The 22,394-nt window shown below is 39.2% G+C and overlaps 1 protein-coding gene across 3 annotated transcripts in view; it reads right to left on the reverse strand.

The window, feature by feature from the left end:
• KCTD20 (potassium channel tetramerization domain containing 20) overlaps window positions 1-20,594 on the reverse strand; it is a 36,210-nt gene extending 15,616 nt beyond the window's left edge. The window contains exon 1 of one of the 3 annotated variants that reach the window (XM_040644687.1): window positions 20,421-20,594. The gene's annotated coding sequence lies outside the window, so the exon portion shown is untranslated. The remainder of the gene's footprint in view (window positions 1-20,420) is intronic. The other 2 variants (XM_040644686.1, XM_040644688.1) reach the window with 2 other exon arrangements.
• Window positions 20,595-22,394: the final 1,800 nt, after the last annotated feature.

The raw sequence follows: 22,394 nt of genomic DNA on the forward strand, positions 1-22,394 counted from the left end.
ACACGTAGCACATAGAGGTTAAAACAGATCCCTAGCGACTGGTAAAGTCAAATAGAACCACCAATGCCCTCAAGTTTGATTCAGAAGATGTCAAAATCAGGTCTACAGAACAGGATTAAAAAAAGATCCACGGAACTGGAAAGAGCTTATTGCCAACACTGGGAAGACCAAAAGGGGGGCTGCTTCCTTAAGCTTAACTGGTTCTGAACGACAATGTTCCACTTAACCTACAGATCCGGCTTCTCAACTCCTCACTAGGATTAATGCTTAGTGGCACACACTAAGAAATCACCTAATGCAACATTTCCCGAAGTCTTCTATGAATTAATTTCTCTATCATCCTAGAATGACAGAACTTTGAAACCTAAAAAGTTAACTGACACCCAAATTCTTCAACACACACCAGCACAGCCAATTTAAACATAATACCACTCCCCTTCCAGGACGAGGCTTTCATTCAACGTTGAGTGTTATTTTTACTGCCTACCATGGTTCAATTCTGCAACCATTCCCCAAATGAATCGTGGTCCTCGGAAGAGATCTAAGGAAAAAGAAAAAGAAAAAAAGAAAAGAAAAAGCAAAGTACTTCAATAGTCTTTATTGCTACAAAACTATCTTTGGCCAAAACGCAGTCCTAAAGTCATAGCAACACACGATTACAGAAACCAAAGGATCACGCTGCCCCTGCGCACTGAATAGTAGCTAAAAGGCTGCTTCAGAAAAGGCCGAGGAGTCAGAAATATATTAACGATGGAGCTCAGACTACATGGCCATTAAGCAAAGAAAACTTAACATCCAGCAAGCAGCTCGAGCTCACTTCCACACAGTATGTGCAAGCATTTTTATAAACTCTAAAGAGCCACATAAATATATTTTTTATTTCACAGGCCTCCCACAAAGGCTCATATTTTGTTAAGTCATGATTTTGCAGACCTGGAATAGCAAAACCACTTAGCATCATAATCTCCCATCTTGGAAAACGTACACACAATCTTTGATAGTGGAATTATCTCCACATATTTCTTGTACCTAAAAACAGACACACCAGTTTCTCCCAAGAACATAATCACCTTGAGCAGTAATCCAAAATAACCTCTAGTTAACCATAAATCTATGTATTTTCTTCTTACTTGCAATTTCCTCTAATCAATTATTTCTGAAGAAAACAAGATAATTACAAGGATCACTGTGCCACTAAGTTCAGTATCTTGCCACTGAACTACTCAGATTTTAAAAATCTAGTTGTAATGGGGTTGGGGGCAAACACCCCTAACATGAACCTATTTCAAAAGCATAACGCTTTCAGACTGTTGATGGTACGGTACAAGGGCTATGATCTTTTACTTATTCTTTTAAAAAGATTTTATTTATTCATTTGAGACAGAGTATGAGCAGGGGGAGAGGGAGAAGCAGACCTCTTGCTGAGTTGGGAGCTCAACACGGGACTGGATCCCAGGACCCCGAGAAGGGTATGATCTTTTAAAAGGCAATATCTTTTTTTTTTTTTTTTTTTTTTGCTTCAGAGTAGGCTGGGTGGTGAAGATGAGGTAGGATGCCACAGAATTTGGTAAATCAGTCTACCCTTCATCTATACTCCATAATTAGATTTAGAAAGTAGTTACACCTTTGCCAAACCTTCATTCCAAACAAATCCGTCTTTTCAGTCTGTTCTTCTGTGAAAACCACTACATTTCTTTGACTGTTTTAATCACCTATCATTGACTTTGATCTAGTTCCATTATGCTTTCTTATTTATGCACAGTAATGTTTTCTATTAAAGGTGAACAGGTTTTCAGTTTTGCTTCACATATATTCTCTGATAATACCCAGGATTTCTGGGAATAGATTATAAAAGGGTAATAGTGGGGGTGGGGAGAGACAACAGAGATGAAAGATATAATCTAAAATGTCCGAGGGGCACCTCGGTGGCTCAGTCAGCTAAGCATCTGTCTTCGGCTTGGGTCATGATCCCAGGGTCGTGGGATTGAGCCCCGCATGGGGCTCCCTTCTCCATGGGGAGCCTGCTTCTCCCTCTCCCTCTGTCTGCTGTTCCCCCTGCTTGTGTGCTCTCTATCAAATAAATAAAATCTTAAAAATAAATAATAAACTGTCTATATAATCACCTTCTAAGATATTAACTGATAGCAAAGAGGCTGCTATTTTCAGAATGTACTCCAAGTACATATATTTTTAAACCAACTCTACTGAAGCTTTTCTGTCATGGTTCTACTCACTCCCTTTGCATGTGACCCTAATGTTCCAATTTCGGAAGAGATTGAGTTTTCTGATTGTTTGAGGCCTTCTCTTTTTCCTTTTCCCAGATTATTTCTAAAAATATAAATTATTTCCACTGGGTTCTTCCTTCACACGTACTTCCTCAAACTCTGGCAGACTGGTGAGACATGAATCACTTCTCAGAGATCTCTTGCCACATTTCTCCCCAAGTATCATCTTGCATTATGGCTCTACCTTTTATAACCGTGGCCCTGTGCAGGTTCCTAAGTCTCTCTGTCTCAACTTTCTCACTTGTCAGAAAGCAAAAAACCTTAACCACACAGGGTCGATAACAAGGACTAAACGAGATAATAGACATTTAAAGTACTTAGTCCGAAGCTTGGCAGGTAACATTCAATAAATGTTGATGATTGTTTTACTCCCAAATGAAGGAGTCTACAAAGAAATTTTACCGACCTAATCTTATTTGGTACTGAAACAACTCCAGGAGAGATACTTTAATTGTCCTCATCAAATCGGGGGGTGGGGAATCAAGCTTTAGAGAGGTTAGCAGCTTGCCCCAAATCATAACTCTAGCTAAGAGGCAAAGGTAGATACCAGATTTAGGTCCCTGGACTCCCATATTCTTTCCATCTAATCACACTGTTTCCCCCAAACCATCCTGCCTTTCATCCATTACTGACTTTAGAAGCTATTCCTTCGATGTTTGTCACAAATGAAAGAGAAGGCCAGGAGCATCCAGGGTCATTGCTGCTGTTCTTGGCACATAGGATTTAATGGTAGTAATATAAGAATCCTGTGATAGAATGGTTATAATCCTCCATAAAATAGCATTATTAGTATTTTCCTGCTTATAAAAGCAACATGTACTCACTGAAAAAACTTCAGTCATTACAGAAAGATAAAAATATTTTAAAAATCAACAGAGCTGGGGCACCTGGTGGCTCTAGTCAAGTGTCACTCTTGATTTCGGCTCAGGTCATGATCTCAGGGTTGTGGGACTGAGCCATGTGTCAGGCTCTTCACTCAGTGGGGAGTTTTCTGGAGATTCTTTCTCTCTCCCTCTGCCTGCCACTCTCACTAAAATAAATAAAATCTTAAAAAAAAAATCAACAAAGCTGTGGTGAATCTTTGCACATGTTATCTTTGGGCATCTCCCCAGTATATCCTTGGACTAAACTCCAAGAAGTAAAACTGATATGGAAAAAGGTAAATGATTTTTAAGTTTTGATAGGTACTGCCAGATTGCCCTCTATAAATATACCAATTTAAAGTCTTTCCAGCAGAATGGAGCATCCATTTTCCAGAACTCTTGCTAACAGTGTTCCAGTTTTCTTCATCTTTGCTAATCTGATAAGTGAAATGTGATAGCTCATTCTAATGTGGTAAATTAACAAGTCATTTTCATCATTTTTTCACCAAAAATTTTACCTTTGAGAGCCTTAAAAGTTTTGGGTGGGTGGGGAAAAACCACCATGCTGGGTAGGTATTAGGTAATAGTGATTTATTCATATCAAGTTTGTCAGGCTTGACCAGAATCACTGGGTGTTTCCCAGGACTGCTCTCATCTCCCCGGAAGTCTGTGAGAGAACGAGGTATGATTACCAGACCACCCACTAGACTGAAGCAAAGCAGGTTCTGGCTTCGGCTTTGTTCTTAACTAGCCATGTCACCAAAACACTCCTTAAGCTTCAGTATTTTCATCCATAAAAAGAGAAGAGGATGTCTGCCATTACCAAGTTAGACAAACCTTTCTCAAACAGGATGCAGGCAAAGCTCTCAAAACTCATGAGGCACCATACAAAAGGCAAGAGATAACGTTGGGAGATCTCTCAATCTCCCTTATACAACTGCTCAGTATTTATTTAGCTCTCTAAGCCCATCATGCTCACCTTCTACTTTTGAATATACTTATGTTCTGACTATTGTCCAGTTCTGATTTCAGCCACCTTTGTCATTTTGATTCGGTGAGACAATACCCTGTACTGTTTTTGGAAATCTACAAATTATTTTTGGCCTCAGTTGCCTAACTTTTCATTTGCACCTGATGGTCTGTGTCTTTCCATCCCCCTCCCCAACCAGGAAAACACCGCATCTTCCTCTTCTATTGCCAAGCTGTTTTTTCTTTAGCTCTTTTACTCCTGTAGAACTTCAAAAAAAAAAAAAAAGAAAGAAAGAAAGAAAGAAAGAAAGAAAGAAAGAAAGAAAGAAAGAAAGAAAGAATAATCCCACACTCATGCAGTACAGGTTTATTGCTCTTGACAGAAAACACTGAGAAGACAAAAATCACCCATAATTCCTTTTCCAGACTTTCCTAAGCATAAATAAATATTTTTTATTTTTACAATTCGAAATTCTGCTGTAAATATTATGCTGTATTTCTCAACATACCATGATTTTGCCTGTATGTCAACAATTACACTCATATCATTTTCAATGGTACATAATATTCCATTATATGGTTATACCAAATTTTGTGTTTTAGGGTCTTTTTTTTTTTAATTGAATCTTTACCCCATACAGAATTTGGTTTGTATACAGCACAAAGTATGGATCTACCACAATTCAAATGGTTAACCAATTAGCTGCCTTAATATATTCTGAAGAGTCCATTTTTTCCTATACTGATTTGAGATGTCACCTTTATGAAATACTAACATATAATAAATGCTTGATCTGGTTTTTACACTTTGTTCCACCGATTCGCCTATTTCTGTGCCGATGTCATGTATAATTTCAACTTAACAATCTTGCCATCATTTTTCTATGTCCCTTAGCTGGAAGTTCTAAAATGGTATTTTTAAGTTGTCATCAGGGAAATTTTTTCTTCTAATTTTTAAAATTATGTCTTAACTTATTTATATTTTTTCTGCAATGAGTAACATGTTTTATTAGTTTAGAATTACTGTGATAAGAGTCCTAGAACATTACACTTAATGGACAGCAGCTGTACACAGATTCCTTGTACCAGTCTGTTACCCAGAATGTAGCTGTTTGTTTTTAAAGATGTTATTTTTTAAGCAATATCTACACCCAACGTGGGGCGTGAACTCACAACCCTGAGATCAAGAGTTGCGTGCTCCACTGACCGAGCCAGACAGGCGCCATTTGTTCCAACTTTTATTATAGGAAGTAAAAATTCACTTTAGCTAAGATTACTCCCATAACTCATTCCAATGAAATAGTAAAAAATGTGTGGATAATTGAAAACTATTAATACTAAAGCAATTTTGCTGTTTATTGTTGAGACAGTGTTTAATCAAATTTTTAATTCCAAAGTAAAACTTAAGTTTACTTCAGCTATTTTAACACATATAAATACATATGCACTAAAGATAGATTATGCTGTCTAGGTTAATATTGCAGCTACACCAGAAGACTTCTTTTGTGCAGAAAAAGAACTCATGATACTGTACTTCTTGAATACTGGTCAAGGTTTATACACATGCCCTTCTTACATACTCTCCCTCTGAGCCTAAGCAATTAATCCCTAAAAAAGATCAACCCCTCTCCCCTGTTTTATCTTTTGTTTCTATTTCTTTTCAAAGAACTGATGCTATAAAATGTTTTCCCATTTACCATACCATTTCTGAACAAAGTCTCAAATTAAGGGAAACTATATATACCCGTACCCTATGCAACCGCCCATATTTGCCAGCAAGTGCTCTGAAACCTTCCACCACTTATTTGCTATGTGAATCTGCGCACGTGACTAAGTTCTCTGAGACTCAAGTTTCTCATCTGTAAATTGATAATATCTATTTAGACAAGCTATTTTAGGGATCACAAATACTTTAGATCAAGCACAATCTCTGGCATATGGTAAACACTGAGAAAATTGTTAGCTGTTACTATTCATATATTCAAACCTAGCTGCAAGCTTATTAAAAATCATATTCAAAAATATTTTTTAATCCCTGCTTGTTTCTTTCTTGCATTATTACCTACCTACATCATCCCTCATCTCAATTCCAATACCAACAACCCTCTATTTATCTCTGTATAGCTATATTTTTTTATATTAAGAATAACTACTGGATTTTGAATATGTCAATTTGAAGAGGTAATAAAATTCAATGATGATACCACTGTTAACTCTTAATTTCAAACATTTACTGTTAACAGACTTGTTATTTCTTTAAATCAAACCTGTAATTTTAGAACTGAAAACCACACAGCTTTCTTTTTTTGAAAGTAGACTCTATACCCAACGCGGGGCTTGAACTAACGACCCTGAGATCAAGAGTTTCGTATTCTACCGAGTGAGACAGGCGCCCCAAAACGACACAGCTTTCTGATAAATCTTTTGTATTAACTAAACACTTTATCCGCTAGGTTTCTTTCTTTTTTTCCTTTTTTTTTTTTTTTAAGATTTTATTTATTTGAGACAGAGAGAAAGAGTGAGAGCGAGCACACACAAGCGGTGGGCAGGGGAGGGGGGCGCAAAGGGAGAGGGAGAAGCAGACTCCTCGCGGAGCAGGGAGCCCAATGCTGAGCTCGATCCCAGGACCTTGAGATCATGACTCGAGCCCAAGACAGACATCCAACCCACTGAGCAACCCAGGTACCCCTAGGTTTCTTTTTTAATCTCTCAAAATTTAGAGAGGTTTCTGATAATCTCTTCAGCTTATCAACGAATCAGTCAACATATACAGTCAGCATGTAATTTACCAAACACCTACCGTGTGGGACACATATAACACCGTGTGCCAGCAATGAGGGACACAAAGGACTAAGCAACAACTTCAGGGCTGATCCTAAGCTCCCACGCTGGTTAGATGAGGATATGTGAAAAAGATCAACAAACTAATATATACAGAATAAATGGTTCTAAAACTAAATTCTCAGGCCTATCCTCCCACAGTATGTTGCCATAGGCTTACGGTGCGGTCCAGGAGTTTGTAATTTTTTTTTAAAAAGTCAACTCCTCAGGCAGCTCCCATGTGCTATTTAAGTTTGGGGATCATAAGAGAAACATAAAAGTCATAAAAGTTCATATGAGTAAATCATTTCTAACTAGTGTGGTTGGGAAAAGGAAGTCTTCATCAGACAAAATCTGTGCTGGGCTCTGAAGATAAGATTTTTTGCCCCAATTTTTCATTTTGAAACTTCTCAAATCTCCAGGAAAATGGAAAAATCATTACCATCAGTACACTCATATATACCCCTCAGACTTAACCAATGATCATCCTGTCTCATTTGTGCGCGCTTACACTTCCTCCCCCTCCCCATACATTTTCCAAATCACCTGAGATGCAGACAGGCACACTTCCTGTCCCTAATACTTCAGTATGCTTAAGTCTAAGAATTATGACGTTCTTCTACAAAACACAACAGTACCATTTTCATCTAAGAAAATGAACAATTCTATAATCTCAACATATAATCCATAATCAAATTTAATAATTTGGCCTCATATTTTCTTTTATAGCCTCTTTTTTTGGGATCCCTAATCCAATCAAGGCCATTCCTTGCATTTGGTTTTTCTGAATCTTTTAATATCACATAGTCCCTCCCCCCATTTTTTAAAAAAATTATTTATTTTAGAGAGAGAGAGTACAGATAGGGAAAGGGAGAGAAGCAGGAACCCTGTGCAAGGTGGGGGGCTTGATCTCACGACTGCACGACTCTGAGATCACAACCTGAGTCAAAATGAAGAGTTGGAAGCTTAAATGACTAAGCCACCCAGGCACCCCTGAAATTGACATTTTAAAAAAGTCTAGGGCAATTCCAATATCCTGGATCTGACTATTTCCATATAAGTAAGAAATTTTCTTGTGTCTAAACAAGAATACAACATAGATGGCAGTTGTATCCTTCCAAACACCATCACGTTAGAGGCACATAACGCCAGGTTACCCCACTACAGGGGTAAGTTTGATCACTAAATGGTGACTCTAGATCTCTCTTCATTGTAGAGAGAGATGCAATACCCTATCTCCCAATAACCTTCCACCCAGTGGTTTTAGCAATCTACTGACGAGTCTTGCCTGAATTAGTTATTACATCTGGGACTGCAAAATGATGGCTTTCTAATTGTGTTATTCGTCCTACATCTGCTGTATAGCAGTCTCTCATGAAGTAGAATTATTTCTTCACCCTTCCCTTATTTCTCCTAAGTATCATTATGAACTCAAAGATTTATTTCAATCTAGTATAATAATCCATTACCATTAATTTTTAAATTGTCCCCAATTTTTGGTTCAAACTGCCGCAAATATGGCTGGTGGGGTTCTCTTCAAGCCATCGTCTGTGTCATTTTAACACAATTCTGTTTGCTTTTGAGGCTACTGTCTGGCAAAAGATTTCTCTAAGCTCACTTTTTACCATCTCTGCCCTAGACCTGGAATCAGCCACTTGTCCGTGGAGTCTTTTTTCTTTTCAGTAGTGCGTTTATAAATCAGGATCTGATTCATTAGCTGTCCTTATAGCTACTGGGGTGTCATTGCTTCTAGGCCATTTCAGTAGACAAAGTTGGGGACTTTTTTTTTTTTTAACAACTATGAGTTTACTGCTATTTTCAACTCAAATTCAACACTATAGTTTTTCCTTAAATTAGTATATCTTTTCCCTCACAATAAAAATCGTGGTTCATAAACTAGTTTCAAAATTATAATATCAATATTATTACGAACAATGAAAATATACTAAATTTTAAGTGTCTATTGGGGCAGTTCTTTTTGTCCTTAAAGTCCATCCCACTAGGGACATACTATCAGTATGCTATGTTCAATTTCTTTTTTCTCTGTATGTCTGTAGATTAGATTCATTTCTCTTTATATTTAATGTGTAAAACCTTTACATGGTTCAAAAGTTCAGGTGTTATGGGGCGCTTAGATGGTTCAGTCAGTTGAGTGTCCGACTCTTAATTTCGGCTCAGGTCCTAGTCTCAGGGTTGTGAGACGGAGCCCCGTGTCAGGCTCCATGCTCAGCGGGGAGTCTGCTTGGGATTCTGTCTCCCTCTCCCTCTGCCCCCCAACCCCAGCATAAACGGATGAATCTTTAAAAAGAAAAAAAGGAACGCTCAGAGAAGTGTCTTTCCCTTCCCTTTTCCCTCCAATCTTTCCCCATCTATTCCCTACAGATAACCAGTTTTATTAATTTCTGTTTATCCTTCATGTTCCTCTTTGAAGAAATAAGCATAAAATGTGCACATATGTATAAATTCATAATTCCTCTTTTTTCTTATACAAAAGATGGACCACTATATCCAATTATGTCTTTTGCTATTTTTACTTAACAATACAACCTGGAATTCACTTCAAAGGAATGATTAAAAACCATCCTCATTCTTTTTATTACTATGTAATACTCCACTCTGTAGATATTAATATGTGGAACTTTGATAGAGAAAAGAGGAAAAGGCATGCCAGACAGTGTAGATGGCATATAACAGGCAGGAAAGTAAGAGTGAACAAGGCTTCATCACTATATAAAAGGGGGGCGGGGTGGGAGACCAATCAGGCTAGAGTAAAGGGTTAATGCAAACGGATGGGAGAACTCAGGGTCACGATCATATCATGCCACTCCAGGGAACCCCATGCATACCATCACCTAAGGAACTGCACAATCCACAACCTAGATGACTATACGTCATCTACACGCCTTGGGGGAAGATATAAAAGTTGAAAAACAAGATGGAGCCAGCTTATGGAGGCCTTGAATTACAAAGTAAAACAAAATGTTTGAAGGTGAATGCTTTAAGATAAACATAGCCACAGACGGACTGGAAGTTAAAAGAAGCGACTATTGGAATTGTCCCATTGTGAAGTAATAGGATCTCAATAGGTTAATGGCAAGAAGGATAGTACTTAAGACATTGTCCTGCCTATGTTCAAAGAGCTTACAATCTAGTTGTCGAGAAAACTCTACACACAGGAGTTATATAATACAGAAAAGTGGTATTTTGGAACAAGAGACCTTAGTGATTATATTATCCAGTGGTTCTCAAGTTTAGTTGACAATCAGAATCACCCAAAAGAACTTGTTAAAAACATATTCTTGGGCTCCATTCCCCAGAGATTCTGATTCAGTAAGTTTGGGCGAGGATCTAAGAATGAATTTTTAACAAGCTCCTGAGGTGATCCTGTACCCTGGGTATGTTTGGGAACAAATGATTCAGTGAAACTTTTCATTTCATGGATGAGAGACTGAATCACAGCAAAATTCTTTTTGAAGAATATTCTTGGAGACTTATAATCTTGGGGTAGAGAGGCCTTTTTAATCAGGACCAAAAACCCAAAGCTAAAAGAGAAAAGACAGATTTGACTACAACCCTGCCACCCCCCCAAAAAAACAAAAGTAAAAACCTCTGTATGGCAAGGAATCCTATAAAAATAGATTTGAAAAAGTGTATTTGCAACAGACTACACAAGAGTTGTTGTCACAGTATTTAACGGGGGCTTATGAAGATGCATGAAACTAACCTCAGAGAAAAACGGGCAAAGGATGGAAAAAGAGACATACCCAAAAGAGGGTTGGTGGAACTATATTAATAGCCTACAAAATAGAATTTAAGGCAAAAAACTACACAAGTTGGGGAAGGCATAAAATTCAAAGATGTTGGCAGAACCACTTGTATTCCTCATTTCTTCTACCTTGGAAGAAAGCCACAATAAGCGAAGAGATGCAGGAGAGAAGAGGACATTCCAATTCCACAGAAAGGCTGGAGCTCTGATTCCACTTCCCTTTTCTTTCCTTCTCCCCTATGAATTGCTGAGGCCAGGCTAAGAGGCTGGTAGATAAAAGCACAATGACAGTAGTGATCATAATTGCTTGGATATATTTTCCTGTCTTTTCTACTTGACATCCCCAATTTACTGTCCCCGGTACCTTTTGGTCAATATAATGTATATCCAAGAACAGGTTTTGTGCGCAAAGAGACTATATTATAATTACTTCAATTTAAGTTAAGACTTAAGACCCTGTGTTCAATTTATAATTAAGATTGCCCTTACTGAGTTTCTTTTACAAATTTATCAGTCAAATCAATCAAAAAACTACTATACTAGAAACAAAAAGATTTAAACAATATAGTAAAAACGTTTATACTTACCACCCACTTTAAAATATAAAACATGATAATATATTGAATCCTCTATAACCACTATCCTAAGTTTGGTATTTCCATCAAATATTTCAAACTGTATCTACAATCTTCATATATTCTCTTTTCTTGTTTTAGCACTGCAACTGCCTACCAAGCAAACCTTTAAGTAATGAAAACACTCTGGTAAATCTAAAAAGTTAAACTGACGAATTTAGTGTATCTCGAGAAGTTCTTCAATACTGCCACTCTCAAACAGCAAAGCTGTCTTCCGTCCTTAAACTAGTAATCAAATCTAAAACCCAATTACTCAGGAACACCTGCTACATTAGAATCACGAATGAATCAGCTGAGATTGTTCAATACGTCATATTGCTATAAACCCTACATCTTAAGTACAGATGGCCACAAACTTTATTCACGCGTATTATTAGCCACATATGGTTCTAAGTACTTTATAAATGTTATTTATTTTTAAAAGATTTTATTTATTTGAGAGAGAGAGCACGCATGAGAGAGGGAGCGCAGGTGGGGGGAAGGGCAGAGGCAGGCTCCCCACTGAGAAGGGAGCCCAAGCGACGGACTTGATCCCAGGACTCGGGGATCATGACCTGAGCCAAAGGCACACGCTTAACCAACTGAGCCACCCGGGCACCCCATAAATGTTATTTAATAGTCAAAAAACTTTATGAAGTAGGTGCCATTATTACCCTCATTTGATAGGTGAGGAAAGAGAGGGAGAAAGAGGTTAAGGAAAGTTCCCACAGTCACACAGCTAATAAGTAGTGGAGCCAGGTTTTGAACCCAGGTTTCTGGCTTCACTGTCTATGGTTATGATCATGTTGTGTTACCTTTCCTTATAGGTCTGATTTACTTCCCAATTTCTACCTAAGTTGCACAGGTTTGGAGATATAATTCCAAGCCCAAGATCTGGGGCCTGGGCATACAACCTCTCTGTGACAATAATGGGCATACATAGCACCTTTTCTGTTTAAATAGCTGCTATGAGAGGACTTCTAAATCAACTAACCCCACTTGGGGATTGACTTTACAGCGTGAATTCCCAGAGTTCAAAGATCTTACCTAATTCTGCTTTAACTTTCAACTTTATTACCTAAAAACTGAATAGATGAAATTCTATAATTTCCACACAGGTGTTTCTATCTTTTGATTGGATTTAATTAGTTACAGTCACACTGGTGACACCTTTAAGCTAAGAACAATCCAAGGCACGTAATAGACCAGGCAAAGCTTAGGATTCCTAAGAAAAAGGCAGTCAACATATTATACAATCTCCAGGGTGAAGTTCCTAATGTCCGGGACACGCTTCTGCTTGTTAAAAACCTAAGATCCTTTAAAGGAAGAGATAAACAATTAAAGATTACTTTGGCAAACTTCCAGGAAATATCCAAGGGACACACTATTAGCAGTATCTTAAAAGGAACAGTGCCAGGCAGTGCAATTAAAAAATTAAAAAATGTATTAGTCAACAGAGCAGCCCATTTTATAGGAAAATGCTAAGTGAATATATAGGAAGAAAGATCTGAAGGTCTTAGGGGACAGATCCATGGATCAGTACTGTAGCTATAAAACATGTTGAAAAATCTGGAGACAACCCAAAAATCACTGTCAGAAGATGGTTCAAGGACCAGTACCAACACTGTTAAAAGTTTTCACTGAATTCTTAGCAGAAATGAAGACAATGCAATATACACATACACAGACAAATCACTCCAGTTCAAAGACACTGGGCATTGGCTGAGACATCATCAATCTAATAACAAACAGGTTTGTAGGAAAAAGAAGTACTAGCATATTAGATATATACGTGATTTTAAGATATATCATGATTTCAAAAATATTAAAATGTGAACTGAAGAATTATAGTTATATGTTAGTGTAATGCTTTCTTGGGTAGGACAGTCCTTTGTACCTAAATTATACCTTTAAATTTTTTGATATTAAATGTCTTTTATGAAATAATGATGACAGAAAATGATGGCCAGATTTTTTTTTTTTTAATGTATGAAGATACTGGCAACCTTATGATGGGCTCCCAATTTCCTCCCCCACATTTTACCAATCATGAATCTCAGAAAATCTGGATCCCAAAAACCTTCTACCTAGGACTACAAAAACCCTTCTACCAGTTTAGTCCAGCCTACCTAAAAATGTCCAAAAATAAAGAGTCTCTTGCTTTGCTCAATCACTGAACAGCAATCCTTGGGGAAAAATTTTTCTTCTTTTTGAGTTGAGGTGAAGTAGTGCCTTCCTCCCCACACCCACCATGACTTCCATGCTTGGTTTTAGTCCTATCACCTGGAATCCTTCAGAAACATGGGTAAAACAGAAAAACAACTGCTTGAAGGCATCAGACAACTAACTAAAGTAGCCAAGACTTGAAAACTGGAGAGAAGCTATGATGGTCAGTTTTATATGTAAACTTGCTTAAGCTACAGTCAATCAAAACGCTAATCTAGATATTACTATGTAAGTATGTGGTGGAGGTGATTAAAAGTCTATAGTCACTTTAATTAAGAAAGGTTATTTTAAATAATCTAAGTGAGCCTGAACCAGTCAATTGAAAGGCTTTAAGAGCAGAACTAAGGTTTCTCCGAGAAAGAAGAAACTCCCGTGGACTGCAGTTTCAACTCTTGTCCAGAGTTCCAACCTACCCTTCCTGACGGTCTAGCCCAGTCCCCACAGTTCTATAAGCCAACTCCCTGGGATAAATATCTTAACACATATATAGGTGCGTGTGTGTGTGTTTATAGATAGAGGATATATATTATTGTAATATATATACACACAGAACCATAATACGTAATTGAAACCTTTCCATGAAGAAAACTCCAGGACCAAATGGCCTGACTAGCAAATTCTTCCCTATATTTCAGGAAGAGAATACATCAATCTTATACAAACTTCCTGAAAATAGAAAAAGGAGGAATATTTCCCAATTCATTTTCTGAGGTTATTTTCTCTCATAAACATAAAAATCCTAAACATTATTAAAAAAAACAAATCCAGATACATTATGAGGAAGGTTTGCTTAACATTCTAAAAATCAATTAATATAATTCACATTAAAAGACTAAAAAGAAATAGGTTTTAGATTAATAACTAAAATAGCATGAAACAGTATTGATTAGGTTTTAAAAAGGCAGGTTGAAATAAATATATTCATGGAAAAAAGACTGAAAATATTATTCTCCCTTCCTTGTAGGCTCATAATGTTTTATCTATTTGAGAGAAAGAGAGAGAGCACAAGAGGGGGGAGGGTCAGGGAGAGAAGCAGACTTTAAGCCTTTTCTAAGAAAAAAATATTCTGGGATCGAGGGTCCTGGGATTGAGGTCCGCACTGGGCTCCTTGCTTGCCAAGGAGCCTGCTTCTCCCTCTGCCTGCCTCTCCCCCTGCTTGTGTGCTCGCACTCGCGTGCTCTCTGTCACTCTCTCTCTGACAAATAAACAAAATCTTTTTTTTTAAGATATTTATTTATTTATTTATTTATTTATTTGACACAGAGAGAGAGCCAGCGAGAGAGGGAACACAAGCAGGGGGAGTGGGAGAGGAAGAAACAGGCTCCCAGCGGAGGAGCCTGATGTGGGACTCGATCCCAGAGCACCGGGATCACGCCCTGAGCCGAAGGCAGATGCCCAATGACTGCGCCACCCAGGCGCCCCTGACAAATAAACAAAATCTTAAAAAGAGAGAGAGAGAGAAAGAAAGAAAGAAAAAATTCTAACATTTTCTTGAAGAGTTCCCTGCTTTTAGATACATTTTCCTTTTTTTTTTTTTCTATTTTAAAAGTAATTAACACTTTCGTTTTAGAGACTTTGGAATATTCAACAAAATACAATTTAAAAAACACATATTATGGGGTGCCTGGGTGGTTCAGTCAGTTAAGCGTCTGCCTCCTGGGATCATGACCTGAGCCAAAGGCAGACACTTAACTGAGCCACCCAGGCATCCCAGAATATTTTTTTTTCTTAGAAAAGGCGTAAAACAGTTTAAGAAAAAATTTTTTAAGTTTTTAAAAAAATATTACTACATAAGAGATTTTAAAATTCTTCCATTTAGATGAAAAAAGAAATATGCTTACCAAACAAATTAGGAATTTATTAGGTTAAATATATGGAATAGTTTCTCAAGCAGATTCTTGCTTTAAATCCAAATGCAATGAATTGATGCAGAGGCATGATGTGTTTCTTAGGGTACCTGACAGCAAGCATGGTTCTAAGTAACAGGTGGAAGGTAGGATAGGGAGGTAAGCACAGAGATAAAGGATGCCGCTTGAGCCCCAGGGCACAGGGCATTCAACAATAAGGGCAATGAAACATTCAGACTACCTGGCATATAATTCCCTAAACAAAACAAAACAAAAAATCCCCTAAACAAATTGTTAGGAGCTGAACTGTGTTCCCCTCAACATTTGTTTTTTTTGTTTTGTTTTGTTTTTTTTTTTAAAGATTTTATTTATTTATTTGACAGAGATAGAGACAGCCAGCGAGAGAGGGAACACAGGCAGGGGGAGTGAGAGAGGAAGAAGCAGGCTCACAGCAGAGGAGCCTGACGTGGGGCTCGATCCCATAACGGGGGATCACGCCCTGAGCTGAAGGCAGACGCTTAACCGCTGTGCCACCCAGGCGCCCCTCCCCTCAACATTTGTAACTCCTAAATCCTCAGGATGGGACTGTTTGGAAATAAGGACTTTAAAGAGGTCATTAAGGTTAAATGAAGTCTAGGGTGGGCCCTAATCCAATAGGACTTTTAAGAATAGGGAATGAGGGCAGAGACACAGGAAGGAGTCATTTACAAAGCAAGAAGCCTCATAAGAAACCAATGCTGCCCACATCGTCTCAGACCTCCGGCCTCCAGAATTGTAGGAAAGTAAATTTCTGTTGGTTAAACCAGTCTGTGATACTTTTTAATGGCAGCCCTAGCAAACTAATATACAGATACAACTGCAAAAATTAAATTTCAGACTCTGCCACCAAAAAAGAGATTTAGGACAAACACATGGAAGGAATCTTATATGGTTTTGGGTATAGACCGTGATCTTCCTATAGAAAATGTAAATCACTAACTGTTTTAAGGAAATCAAACTTTTAATAATCTTGTCAATAATTTACTGCAACTTTCCCCTCTAATTTTAATAACTGTATATGCTGTACGAATATAAAATACTATTTAAACTTCATCCCTATTTGTTACTTCATCTGATCCTTACAACCTTCTCTATGAAACAAATAGAAACCAAACCCCTCTGGTCCCAGTCACAGATCTTTGCAATATACCCCAGTATTTTCCCAAATTTTTGTAAGGCTCTGCCTGTTTTTGTAAGAACAGAGATAAAGTTTCTATCTATATTTATCATACAGCCTTAGTATTTTCACAGTAGGAAGGACAGTCTGAATTTAAAGAAAAGACTATCTTGAAATATTAAGAAAAAAAAAAAGGCCAACATTTCCTGAGAATTTACTGTGTCAGGCACAGTTCTAAGCACTTTACATGAATTAACTTGATCCTAATAACCCTCTGAGGTAGGTAACTATGACATATTCTGCTTCAGAGACATAGAAATTGATGGGTACTTTATCCAAGTTAGTAAATATAGGAGCTAGGATTTGAACCCAGCAATGCCAACATTCTGAACTACCACCCAATGAAGTATAATGAGGGCACTATTGAGCATAAATCTTAATGGCTTTGGAGGCAGGCAGGTTTAAGTTTGAACAGTGGCTCTGCTACTTCTTAGGGGTATGATTTGGGGCAAACTTAAGCTCTTTGTACCTTAGATCCCTCAGCTCTATAATGGAGATAAATAAGACAATGGATGTAAAAGCATTTACTACAGTGTCTGGCACATAATAATGTCTAATTATTAAGTCCTTACCCTTCTAATTCTACTTTCATGAATATACAAGGAGAACCCAACAATGTTTAATTTCAGGACCCCAAGCAAAAATATCAAAAAGTTCTCTTGGGACTCCAGGGTGGCTCAGTCGGTTAAGTGTCCAACTCTTGGTTTTGGTTCAGGTCATGATCTCAAGGTCGTGAGATTGAGCTCTGCATCGGATTCTGCACTGGGCATAGAACCTACTTGGGATTCTCTCTCTTCCTCTCCTTTTGCCCCTCCCCCGTGTGTGTATGTGTGTGTGCACTCGTTCTCTCTCTCTCCCCCTCTCAAAAGAAAAAAATATACCAAACTTTTTTCATCCATACTCCTTTCCTTCTACGTTCCAGAAACGTGTATGCTATCTCATTAATCTCATTTCCCCTAAGAAAATATATTAAATCAGATTGGTAGTTAGATCAGTTTTATATTCTGTCTCCCACAGAATACCTAATAACTTCGTTAAGGACAAGTATAGTTATGCAACAACTTCAAAACATTCTGGACATTGCTCAAACATCTAATATTTAATAAAAATTCACCAATGTACTTATCTTAACCTTTACGGAATTTTAAAAAAAATATTAAGTTTGTAATGCCTCTTGGGATTACAAGGTAACTATCTGTTTGCTCTTATTTGAACTTTTACTACTTATTTCAAGCTTCAGAGTCCTTATTTTAGTACTCCCACTCTTCATGATTTATATGGTTACATCACATTCTCCTTCAAAATCCATTTTTCCAGAAAATACTGCTTCTGTAGTCATGTAGAAGTCTTTTCATTTTCTTCGCCTACTTTTAACTGAATTTCTTTCAACCTTTTCCATTTTTGAAGCATTTTTCTTGAGAAGATTTAGCGGGAAGAACACTGGGCTAGGAGCCAGGGGTCCTCACCTCTGCCATCTCATCTCTCAGATTCTTTATCTGAAAGATGAGAGGACTGCACTAGATAAATTTGTAATAGGCTTCCTTATATCTCTAAGCTTCATATTTCCACGATTCTGGGTCTTCCCACTAGAAGTCATTCAGCATTCCAACAACTTCCCTAAACTTTTCACTCCAGTTAGCCAAGGAGGGGCAGACATGTTCAGTTTCAGGGGCAGGGGGAAGACACAATAATCAGGAAGTCTGGGGCTATAGAAGGTAAGACATGACATTTGTGAACCAATCAGAAAAAGATTAAGAAGAGATAGGAGACAAAAAAGGTGTCAAAAACAAAGAAGTCAAACAGCCTAACTCTAACCTCACCCCTACATAACTATTTAAGAGGAACTAAGAAATAGAAAAAGCTTTTAGCAGCAGAGGTTACTCAGCCCTCATTTCCGTCTCAAGGGAGAGATGCAACTATGTACCATCTTTGCACTGTTGTTGCTAAAGTGGCCCCCTACAGGCTTTGCACAAAATAGGCATTACTGGGGTATTCGGCGACTGAATTACAGTTCAGCTTAACTGAAAGCTCTCACAAATGCTACCAGTGCTACTAGGTACCAAGAAATCTGAGGACTCAGGTCCATGGAAATTACATGGCATTGGCTGCCCTGGTTCTAAGGGGAAGACGGAGACTGAACTAACTGGGATGAGAAGATGTGGCCTGATGGCACTGCTTAAATTCTGAAGATACTGGAAGCAGCCCACAGAAGGAAAAAGTACAGATTAATAGGCATGAGCTATCTCTAACCCACCAAGGCAATATCAGAAAATGTATGAAAGTCATTTCCCACCCTGGTGTCAGAGTCCAAGAAAGAACTAGCTTAAGTTTCCCTCTGGAGAGGCCAGCTTCTTGGCTTATGACTGGCTGGAGGAGAAGGGGGAGTAAATCAACAAAGGGATGAGGGAGTTGGGCAGTTCTGGATTCTCAGACCAGCTCTATCGTGGTGTTTCTCAGAGTGTGGTACAACAGACCAAAAAGAGGGTGCCTGCTGAAAACGCAGTTTCAGGGACCCATCAGAGATCTCTACAATCAAATTTCTGGGAGTGGTACTGGCATTTTTACTTACATTTGAGAACTACTCTCCCAGAATGGGGGTGGGGAGTGGGGATGGGGGTGGGGTAGGGATAGGAATCGAGGTGAGTTTCTTTTGACTCTGGATTCATTACATTTGACACCACTTTGTTTTGGGGACCATTAAAAAAACCCCTCACTTTCTCAGGTAACAGCTGCAGCTAGCTGTCTAACAGTTCACAGGGGCACAATGAAAGGGCCTGGAAAATGCATTTTTATGAACGGGTTCAACAGTTCCTCCACGGCCTTGTTTACCGTATTTGTTTGTTCACTGGTTTCTTGATTAAAAATAAACCGGTCAGGGGCGCGCCTGGGTAGCGCAGTCGTTAAGCGTCTGCCTTCGGCTCAGGGCATGATCCCGGGGATCCCAGATCGAGTCCCACATCCGGCTCCTCCCCTGGGAGCCTGCTTCTTCCTCTCCCACTCCCCTGCTGTGTTCCCTCTCTCGCTGGCTCTCTGTCACATAAATAAATAAAATCTCTAAAAAATAAATAAATAAACCGGTCCAACGCAGGAATTTTCAGAAAGAATCACAAACTCCAAAATAGAAGACTTTTTTTTTTTTTTGATAGTGCAGAACTAGGCTTGTAAACCTGAAGTCACTGTCTGCTATAAAAAGTAGGGTTTCACTTAAAAGAAAAGAAGATCCCCGGTTAAGGCTCTGCTCAGCTCTTCTGCACTCAGAGCTACTAATGAAAGTCAGTAATTTGTGGGTGGCAGAGAAGAAAAGACTCTGAAGCAGGCGTGGGGAGCGAGCAAGACGCACTCTCCACTCCATAGTTTGACAAGAAGTCCGACCAACTACCTGATTTTTAATGAGTTCCATTAACTGCCAGGAAATAAACGCGTCTGCAAATGCGTTATCAAGAAACACCCCGGGGTCAGCGTCGTTTCTCTGCTAGCGGGATGAAAACACCCCAGGCCTGCAGAAAACAGTCAAGTTACACTTTAGCTGTCCCCGCGACTGCGCTTACGATTTCCATATAAGGTGACACCCCCTCTCCCGGATTCTAAGACTTTATCCTCAGCACGAAAACGCGCGGCCGAAACCCACTTGCGGACATTTTTCCTCGCGATGATTTTAGTCCCGCGGCCTTTCAGCTGGGGTCCGACACGGCGGGCGGGCGTCCGCCCGAGCGGCGGCCTGAGGAGACGCCCCCCGCGCCCCCCGACACAAAGGCAAAGCCCAGGCCCTGCCCGCCCCCACACTCGCCCTACCGGGTGCCGAGCCACCACTTACCTGACGTCCCCCGCCGCGCTCTCACGCTCGGGACCCGAACCCGCCCGGGAGGCGCGCGCACAAGGCGCCGCCAGAAGCCGCCGCCGGGACCCGACGTGCCGCAACGGCGCGCGCCCCCCGGCCTGCCCGGCGCGGCCACGCGGCTGAGTCACCCGGCTCTTCACGTTAAGAGTCCCCTCGGCGCGCGGGGCACGCCGGGAAGGCCGGACTCCGGGCCCGCCGCCTGGGGCGGCCGCTGATAGGTGCCCTCGTTCTTTCCCGACACGCCCACCCGTCCGAAGAGGACGCTCTCGCACCTGCGCTGCTGAGGCGGCTTCGATTTTTGCGCTGCGGATGCCCCCTTTCAATTATTAAAGGTATAAAACGGAAAGTTAGTAGTTACCAGAGTTGGAAAGTAATCTCGCCCTGCCCCAGGACAGCTAATGCTTAAAGAAGATTGTGGAGCCTCGATCTCTCCACGCATTTGGGGAAGGGGGTAGGGAGTAAGAATACCGGAGTTCCTTAAACAAGTTTTGCTTGGAAGCCCGTCCTGGGTATGCAGTCTGACCAAAGAAGGAAAAAAAAAAAAAAACAAAAAAAAAACACCACATTTTTCTCAAATTTTGAATTAATGAAACCACATGGTATATATAGCAAACAAAGTTGAATTACAAATTTTAAATCAACCGGAAGCAAATTATTGGAAAATTGGTTGTGTTACACGAGTAAAATATTTAAGCACTCAAAAAACATCAATGTATGGTCCATGTCCTATAAAACAAAACGAGTGCTGGAAACATGAAGGAAATAGTATCAGTCCTCATTGTCCTGATTTCAAGTGGCTTTTGTATTTTTAAAAGTTATAAAGTTATACTTATTATGCAAACAGTTCTATTTTAAAATTGTTGAAAACTAGGGGCACAATGGGTTAAGCGTGTGACTGGGTTTTGGCTCAGGTTGTGATCTCAGGGTCGTGGGGTAGAGCACGAGTAGGGCTCCCACGAAGGGGAGCCTACTTGTCTTCCCTCTACACCTCCCTCCCCTTCTCATAAATAAAAATAAAATCTTTAAAAAAAAAATAAAATTGTTAACAAAAGTCTCTAGAAACTAATTTGAGGCCAAAGATGAGGATTAGAGTTGAAGTGGAAGGAATATGAGGAAATTGTTTGACTCATTCTAATAGGTTGCAAATGGTTGCTGGGTACTTGTATAGCAAAACTGCATTATCAGGGTCAACAACTTTAATTTTAAAAATTAAAGCTAGGGGTGCCTGGGTGGCTCAGTCGGTTAAGCCGCTGCCTTGAGCTCGAGTCATGATCCCAGGACCTGTTGGAGCCCGGCATCATCCGGCTCCCTGCTCACTGGGGAGCCTCTCTCTTATGCTCTCTCTCTTTCTCCCTCTCTCAAATAAATAAATAAATAAATAAATAAAAACCCTGAACCTATACATTTTTTCATTACAATTTGACATTCCAGGTCTTTGAGGATCTTAGGATCTAAACTACAATCAAAGTAACCTAGAGGATTATTCCAACTAACGCCTTTATTTCCATTTCTATAATGTACAATGTTATGCCTGAGGGCAGAAAAGAAGGAAAAGAAGAAAACCTTTTTGATATTCCTGCAGGATAGTTCTTGAAGCAAATTCTTCCTTTCTGGAAAGTTTTCTCTCTGCAGATTTGTAACACAAAAATCTGGCACAAATATCAGACAATCAGGCTAATGATTGTATCTTTTAGTTAATAGTTAAGACTAAACTGTTCTATTTTTGTCTCTACTTTCATGTAATGAATAGCATATCAGATCTAACACTTTTTTGGGGTAGACACCAAGGAGATGAACTATGAGAAATGTATATTCACAGAAAGCACTGGTATATGCTGATTTTTATCATTCATTTGTAAGTTAATGCGTCTTCAAACCCGAATCTCTCAGATGCACTTGTATCTGAAGCTGAAATACTTTCTAATGTCAAATTGGCTGACCTGGAATTTT

The sequence above is a fragment of the Ursus maritimus genome, unplaced genomic scaffold (assembly GCF_017311325.1).
Source record: "Ursus maritimus isolate PB19 unplaced genomic scaffold, ASM1731132v1 scaffold_30, whole genome shotgun sequence".
NCBI classification, from domain to species: Eukaryota; Metazoa; Chordata; class Mammalia; order Carnivora; family Ursidae; genus Ursus; species Ursus maritimus.